Source organism: Phoenix dactylifera, chromosome 3 (genome assembly GCF_009389715.1).
Source record: "Phoenix dactylifera cultivar Barhee BC4 chromosome 3, palm_55x_up_171113_PBpolish2nd_filt_p, whole genome shotgun sequence".
Classification (NCBI taxonomy): Eukaryota; Viridiplantae; Streptophyta; class Magnoliopsida; order Arecales; family Arecaceae; genus Phoenix; species Phoenix dactylifera.
Window position 1 is genome coordinate 13,380,160 of NC_052394.1, and position 9,481 is coordinate 13,389,640.

The following is a 9,481-nucleotide window of genomic DNA, read 5'->3' on the forward strand; positions in this document are numbered from 1 at the left end:
ATCACCACCACCTTGTGGGCGTTATTGCGTCCACTGTGGCCTGTTCGGTCAGCGGAAATGCAATATAGTCTTATGTATTCTTTAATTCGAAGCCACAAGGGAATCATGTTTAATCCTTCGCAGTCATTCATCTGCTTAATTTCTTGTTAGTTTATATTAAGATATTCTACAAGAGAGTTGATAGTGGAGAGTTTTTACTTTTAGATTAAATTGTTAGTGGAGTAGGATAGAAATTTTTCTTTCAGAGCACTCCTCGATCGTAAGGATCTTTTTGGAAGGGCACTAGCATGTAGAAAAATATGAACTAATTAATGTTTCATATAAAACACGGCCAATACAGAAGAGAACCAGTAACAGAAGGTCTTTTTGGTGCTAAATGGCGAAATGCAGGAGGAAGAGAGAGAATGGGAGTTCAAGGATATCGGTTTATCTTTTAATATGTGCAGACTGCTTTACAAAGCTCCATACTGAATAAAACCACTCACATCAGTCACTACAGAAGCCTCCTACAGTAGGACATCAAGGTTTTTAGCACCAAACCTTTGATGTTGAAGTGGTGGTGGAGACTGCTACTGGAAGGAAGTTTATCTTGGAAATGTTTTGTCGAACTTAAATACTATATAGAAAAAGAGTTGGATGGTCAAGCTCTTCCCCAAGCAACATTGCTTCACCTGCATGGAAGAGTGTTCTGAAGGCAAAAGAGATTTTTTTTTTCACCAAGCATAAATGTGAAGGTTGGGTATGGGGCTGACGCTATATTTTGGACAGATTCTTGTGGCTAGGGAATCAACTCCTCCTACTATTAAGCTCCATCAGTTAGTAGAGAATTATGCAAGGGATGAGAACAGTCAGCTTTCTATTTGGCCCAAGTTGAGGAGGAGCAAGATGAGGCTGCTGATTTGGTTAGCATCCAACAGCCTGTGCTTCTGAATGAGGGAATAGACAGGGTGACTAGGATATGGGATCTTCCATGTGAAAGGTTTCTATGATTTTTTTTTTTTTCCCCCCACTGCGGAGGGATCCGTTCCTCCTATTTTTTATGCTACTTGGAGGAGTGCAATTCTGAAGAAGCTTAGAGATATTGGGAGGCTGTTGTTGATTAAAAAGCTATTAACAGTGGAGAATCAAACAAAGAGGAACTGGAACTTGCCTTTGAGATGTGCTCTGTGCTGAGCATTAGAAAATCGTGGGCTATTTGTTCATCAGTTGGAGAATGATGGCAGGTTCTAAGCATTTCTGGCATTTGCTTAGGATTGTCCAAGAGACTAAAGGAAACCTGTGAACTATGGCAAATTTGGAGCCTGAAGGATGTTAAAAAGGTCAAGGGGAAGGATGTGTGTCACGCTCCGGTCCAACAGCACGAGCTGAGCATGTGATGAACAGCCACATATCTCATAGTACTTAGCACCTTGAGACATGCAAGACCTACCTGAAATTCTTAAGTCAAGAATATAGAACTTCCAAGCAAGAGTTACTACAATCACAAACAACTAGTGATAAAATTTATGGTGGCGATAAACCTAAGCACAATAAGCCTAATGGCAACATCCTGTAATTTCAAAAGAATCAAAGTGAGATTAACCATCTACAATATACTCATTAAACATTGTCTCCAAATTAACCTATACTCCTAGCTACTTCTTCACACTTGAAAGATAACAAAAAAATAAATAAATAAAGTAATAAGCTAATAGCCCAGTAAGGTGCCTCTTAACACTTCTAGCTGAGTCAAGCATATAAATAAAATACTTAGATAAATACCTATCTCTATGATACTATCTCATAAAAAAAATAGTTTGGAATAAAAATAATCCGATCAAGGAGAAGAAAGATTTTCTTCAACCCGCTCCACTCGAATCTCTCTAAAACTAACTAGAAGAAGATAGAAGAATTTCAAAAGTAGAGCTTTTGTTCTATTTCTTTCATTAATCATTAAAAAAATGAGGTACATAGCCTCTATTTATGATGTAAGGTCTGTTCTAACACAATTTGAGTCGGATTCTTCTTTCTAAACCTAGTAGGACTCTGTAAGACTCTTTTTTCTAAAATAGACATCTCTCTTAAAAATATTTTAGAAAACGCAAAAAGCCTCGAGAAGGTAGATCTCGACTTTTACATTAACTCTATCTTCTATCGCTCCGTCTGATTTTTCTCGGATAGAGAACTATGCCCAGTCAAAGTCTTACCCAAAAAAAAAAAACTTTTAGTTTGATCATATTCAACCTTCTAGATAGTTGGCCCAAAATTATAGATCTCGAAAAGATACCTAATTTTTTTAAAAAAAATATCTTAATCGGGCATCGTATGACCAAATTATAGCCTCTGGAAGTTTGGCTTGCGACTCGGCTTCTCGATGTGATTAGAGGTGCAAATAGGTCAGGTTATGAGTAACCCAACCCAACTCGTTTCTTGTTTGAGTCCTAATTTTTCGGGTCTACCGCTACAATTTTTGACCCAATGGGTCATTCAGGTTGGGTGGGTTCATGTATAACCTAGACCGAACCCAAAAAATTTGGATCCAGTTTGGGTCTGGATCGGTTCCGGTTCGGATCAACTCATCTATAGCTTTCGAACTTATTTGCACTCCTGTGGGCCCAAATAATGTTACACATTCGGATCGGATCGGGTCGGATCAGGTCGTCGTATTGAAAATATAAAATTATCCAAATTTCAAATAGGTCGAGTCAGAATTCAGTAAATTCGGACCCAACCCAAAGAATGAAACATGTCCAATTTTAGGATGGAACCTGACCTAGCCCCACAGGTCCTCCAAAATAGGTCGGGTCAGGTCAAGTGGGTCAGGTCGGCTCAGGTCATAGGCCAACCCGACCCATTTGCAGCCTTAGATATGGCAAATTTCGCTCCTGAATCCTATCTTGCCCCGCTCTTAATGGTTAAAGTGGTCCACATCAAGTTTGAGTATCCTCCTAGATCAAAGATCCCCCTATTTAGGAGATTTAGCGCTCACTAAATTAGAACTTAATGTGAGAAGACACCTGCTTCAGTGACTCGGGGTTGAACCTCCTAGCTTTTCTTAAAGATGGTTTTAGCCCGGCTCTTCTTCTCTCTCGAGTCTCGGCGAACCACTTACCCTGCTCCTACATCTGGAATTTATAGTAGGGTTGCTCTTTGCTGTCATTTCTTGTCGATGATGACTATGGCGACTCCTCGATCTTGATCTTAGTAGATCGATCAATAGAACCAAAGAATGAGAGCTTGGTTTCTCATAAATAACATCAGATTTTTGTACCTCTATCACAAACTTGTTGCAGGTATTAACAAGTCGTTTCGCTTAGGCAGCAATTGCATGGTCAATGTTACCTTGTGTTTTGGAGGCATTGATCATGAAATTTGTTGCCCAAGATGGCAATCCAAGAGGAAAAGTGAATTGAATTTTTTAAAACTTTTTATAAACTTAAACAATTCTTAATTAAAACTAATCTATAATTTATGCACAGCAAAATGAATGATAAATAAATACAGAAGATAAGAACAAGCACAAACAAAGCAAACACCAAGATTTTATAGTAGTTTATAGCCAAACTCAGGTCCTACATCCACTTCTCAAGGCTTTCCCCTTGGAAATTTTACTATAATCTATAAACAAGATTATAGCTTAGTTATTTTTTGGGCTCACAATCAAACCCAGCTGATTTTCTCTGACAATCAACCAAAATCAAGTTGTTTTGCTGGTACAACTAAACAAATCCCAAGTTCCAACCCTTAGGAACTCCATGCTGATTTTCAAGCTCAGCAAAACTTAGTCGATTTTCTAGGGCAGTCGGCCGCAACCTAGCTGTTTCATAGGTACAGCCAAACCTTACAAGCCAACTGATTTTTCACAGTGTCAGCTATACCTTAGACGAGATTTTCTAATCTCATGTAAAAAAAAAGGATAGAAAATACATACAATATAACCTCTGCAAAGGTTGGATTGATATCGTTGAAGTTCAAGTTTGATTGCTTTGAAAGTTGGGATCTTGGTGAGTAGAGTTCAACACTTCCCTTTTCCCTTTCTCGCTTGCTCTTGAAGTTGCGATGAAACTTGAAGATTGGAAGTTAGCTTTCTCTCAATACTTAAAAGTTCTCTTTAAAATGGATGGAGGAGTTAAATGGTCACGTCTTAGATTGATCCTCAAGTTGAAGCTCAAGATGTGGTAATAGACTTGTATTCCTTTTCTTTTACTTATCCACTCACTTTTCTTGATCCCCTCTCTTCTTCTTATCTTCTTTGGGTGTTTCCATGCATTTATATCCTCAACAACTGGTTGAAAGATGTTTTTAGCCATTAGAGAAGCTAAAATAGATGGTGGGAGTGAATATAAACGTACTGATTTCGCAAAAAACTTGTTGTTAATATTGTCAGGCACAGACGAGTTGACTTAATTCTTTTAGGGATCGACTCGTGATCGTCAGGGGTCGACTTGTGAAAGGACTATTTTAAACTACTTTCTATTTCCTTTCTGTGATATTCAGGGATCGACTCGTTTATGCTGGGGCGACTCGTCCATTATTGAAACTCTCAAAAACTCTTCAAAAAATTTTGCCATGCTTCTCTAACATCTCAAACTCATTGAGCTCCCTATACAATAAATTAACCACTCCGAAAATACAAAATCATTAGTATCATAATCAAATAATTTGTCCTCATCAAAATCAATCTATTGGATCAACAAAGTTTTTTCCATCCTTTGCAAGATGATACTTCTTGAAATTCTAGTAAAAGAATATATCTCGATCCCAAAGGACGGGCTCTCAAGGATAACCTGGCAAACATCTAAAAAAACTACTTCAAAAAATACCTCATCAATATACCTCTCGATTATGGCGAATTTGAGGTACACTACTTAATGATCCTCAATTCAACGTCCTTCTAAATCCAACCAAAAAGTAGGGACATGGATAAGGCTTAATCTACAACCCCAGCTTTTAAATCAGATTTTTAGAGATGAGGTTCTTCTAGCTTCCAAGATCTATAATAGCCTCAATGATGCTCTGCTTCAACTGGATCTTCAGGCGGAAGAATTTCTCTCACACCTCTAAATCTACTTCAATTGTTATCTCGGTTTTCTCGCCATCAAGCTTAATTTAAAGTCTGCTTGCTCAAGCTTGGGCAAGCTCAACTTCTACAATATTGAGAAGTGAATTTTTCTTCTTTTTAGAATCCTTATCCTTCTACGTCTTCCTCTTCGACTGCAGCTCGGGATGAAGTTTCCAACACTTCTTCTTGGTATGTCCACGGAGGTTACAATGATTACAATAAATTTTTTGACACGTATTGGCATGCTTCTTACCTTGCTTCTTCTCTTGGCATGGATTTTTACCATTTTCTAAACTTATCACCCTTTTTGCCTTCCCTAGGCCGATTCTTCTCCTCAATCACCATGGCCTTTATGCTGGCTTCGCTGATGTCTTCAAGTTTAAAGAGTTTCAGTGCCTTTCATATGCCCTCGTGGAGACCTCCAACATACTTCATAAAAATTGCATGATCGTCGATGGAGATTTCGAAAAAGATTACTTGCTTATGAAACTCGATAGTGTAGTCTTGGACAGACTGATCAGACATCTATCGCAGGTACTCTTATATAATCCACAGATCCTTCTCATGGTCAATTAGGTAGAATTACTTTTTGATTAAGCTCTTGAATTTATTCCATATTAGATTTAAAACATCCTTGTTCCTCATGTACGAATTCCACCAAATAAAAGTATGGCTAGAAAGCTTGAGATGAGCAAAAGGTACCTTCTGAATATTGTGTATCCATAAATAGTAAGGTATGTCTCTAAATGGTCTAGCCAGTTATCTGGCTTTTCCACATCAACAACCCCATCATATACAGAAATCTCAATTCGAGACTCAACTCTAAACGGTTGAAGAGAGAAATTTTTTGTACCCGTAGGTTGCTTATCCTCATCCTCCTTGCTTAATGGTGGATCTTCATCTTAAGCCATAGGAGATAACTTTGCAATAAAAGTTACTAGTACTTCTGCTAAAAGTATTGCTAATCTCGGGACAATCTCAGTGAGTTGGGCAATCTTCTTCTCTAGTTGTATGAGACATTTTTTCGTCTCATCATCACCCATTAAGGAAGAACTAGCAGTCATACTCGCCTTTTTCCTTCGATGTACTTGAAGTATGGATAGTTCTTCTCCTAATTGCTTGTATTGCTCACGTATCTGGACCATGAGAATTAAAACAAACCACTAAACTGCCAGGGAAGAAAGCAAATTAAGGATATTGAGAGGAGAAAGCACACAAGTGGATTAGTATTTCTACAAATTGAACTTTGAAATAGAATTTAAAAAAAAAAAAATCTTCAGGGTCCTCCTACCAAGAAAATACTCTCATTGCCACCTATCATAAAAAGATTGATCCTTCATGCTACAAACTTGTTATATACTTGACTAATTCCTAAGTCACACCAATCCTTTCTTGCCCATATGGCATAGTTTTCTTCCTTTTTCTTTTCCTAGTGCCATTGCTAGATGTGTAGCATTACTCTTTAACAAAGCAAAAGGTACGAGAAATTGGAGCTACCAATGTGACAATAGATCTTGGTATTCTTCATAAGCACAAAATTTATCATCATTCATAAGAAAAAATGAATTTGAACTTCTGTAATCACAAAATGAACTAGGGATTGCCCTAGCTGTTACACCTCTCTACTTAACAATCATAAGTTTTAGTTGGAATCTCCGAGTGGTACATTCTCAAGTGTGTGAAGTCAAGAATTATAATATATATGGATATCTAAAAAAAATGAAATCACAAAACAAAAGGACATGAAAGAAATAATAAATAATTCCTATTTAAGCTGGCACAGCCAAATAATTTCAGAATGTATTAACAATAACTTCATATCCAAAGCAACTTTTAACTTGATTTCATCTACTTAATGAAATCAAAGTGGATCCAATCCACATCTTAGCATGGGCAACTGGTATATACTTTTTGTTTTTCCATGAAATTAACAATTTGCTCGTGAAGATGTTCCCTGTGGATCCAATCCACATCTTAGTATGTCAAAAGATAGTGGACGACATAGATGGATGGGCAACTATCTGGCCTCGAATTGACAAGATACTTGGGATCGCATCTCTTTGCATGACACCAACAGGGAAAAAAAGAGCCACATTGAGCATGGTGCAGTGATAGTGATTACCACCAAATTGTCCATATAATGAGGGAAGTAAAAGACTAGACACCACATTTGATGTCCAAAATTTAAAGTTGATTTGCTTTACTATCAATCAAGCCAGCGTTGCTGACTTAATATTTGCTTGGTGACATTTTGACACATTATCAGATAGTCTCTCTGGCTACCATGTATCTATATATGAGGAAGTACAATGAACCATGCAACTAGTAGTCTGTTAATCAAAATATTTTTTTAACAAAGTCGTCGAGAGGAAACCAAGTTCATATAGCATGATAATATTGAATTTTGTTGCTTATCTTAAATCATGTAGATGTAATGGAGCCTGCATGTAGACTTGGCCAATGTGGTGGAATATGAGAAGGCATGTAGACTTGTTCTTGAAATCACTATCGACAAAAGGGTTTCCCGACACTCACTTGATGTAAACCCATCAAATCAGAGGCTATGAGCTTTTCTTATTCATCCATGGCAATGATGAATGCTCACACTATTGACTATGGAAGGGAAATAGGAGCAAAGTTTCTTCTCATAGTCGAAAGACAAATTGAACAGAATTAATAGGAGCAAAGTCTGCGCACTAATTGAAGAGACAATAGGAGTAGAGTTTTTTCTCATAGTCAAAAGACAAATTGCTGGCAACCAGACAGCTCTTTTATGTTCTTCACTAGGGCCATTGAATCTGATCTTAAATTTGTAAATGTACTTTAACTAATCACAATTTTATTAGGTAGCAAAGCAGCAAGATCACAAATTCTGGTTTCCTACGTGTGTAGATTATCTGCCTTGTCCTGCTGCCAATGCAGTTTAAAAAAAGCTGTGAGTTTGGAATTTCTCAGCTTGTAACAATAACACAGAAGTTTATGTATGTATGTATGTATGTATAAATATATATGTAAATTACCTGTAAATAACAAAGTGTCTTAGATGTCTCTCACTTGGAAGCTATTATAGAGATATGCAAGGCACCTCATATCTTATATCAACTTGTTGAGAATTTTGTTTTGACAAGAAATGGGAAGAACAAATCGCAAGGATAATGATGCTAGGCATGCTAAATTTTGCTTTGGTTCTCATGATTCGACTTTCCAATTAGTAATATGAATCGGCCAACCACATCTTGGTGCTATAGGCTTTGCTGATGTTCCGGATATCAGAACTATATCAAACCTTTTGCCAGGGTAATCCAAGTTATCCACACAGCGACAAATCAAAACTACATCACACCTTGACAGCATTGAGTGGTATGTGATTTGTGCATCATGGCAGGCCTACAAAAAGAAGACTAGATGAGCCTTTGCTGGATGATTACAAATGGCAGCATGCCAGCATGAAACGTCTCCAAGGGAAGCATAAAGTTGATGGGATTATTCAAAAAGTTGTTTGGATAAAGATTTTGGAGATATTTATCCAAAGATATTACACAGCTGGTCATCATCCGACCCATCACTGTGGTCCACGAAGGCCACCACCACCCTGATTGGTGCAATTCCAAGTTGCTCCACACAAAAAACCAGCTAGGGTTGGGGATGGGTTGAGGTTTGGTATTTGAAATGATGTTTTCTTTGAAGTAAATACTTTTAAATGATGCTGAGGTGAAAGAGGAGGGCAATAAATCACCAAACCTAGTGTCCAACTCTTTCAAACTTGTAATCTTGGGTTTTAATTTAGAAATTATAAACCTGGTCTCTTTCTATTTTGGTGGTGTTGGATTATGGAAGATGTTGGTTATTTGAATATAAACGGCTAGTTTTAGCTTGATCTTTCTCTGCTTTGCTTTTTTGTATTATGTTTTAAAAGATTTGGGCATTGTTCTCTTTGCAAAAGGAGTGATTAAAAATTATTTTGAGAGCATTACACAAGAATCCATGTCTTTCTTTCATGATCCTATTGTATCACACCCAAATTTTAAGAATAAACACCAATGAGGACTCTACTGAGAATTGAGAGAGGCTAGGCCTAAAAAATTTAAAAAAAATGGTAATGAAAAGGGGAGAGGCCTAATGGGGAGAGATTTGAAGGTCATATATGTTATTACTCATATATATAGATGTGATTGCAATCATACATCTTTGCCCTCAGGTTTACTTCCGTACTTTATTATTAACTATATCTTTTGAAGTCCATGCTCTGTGCTGTCTTCAAACAAGGTACAAGTCAATTATTTGTGTTTTATAAATGCATTATAAAGCACTGTACTCTAGTTTTCTTGTATGTCCTTTTTTTTTGTCATATGGTAAAGCATTAACCATCATGAGGTTTAGATAAAAATAAAAGATCTTGAAGTTGGATAAGGCTTGTCTATTTGGAGATGGAAATAAATT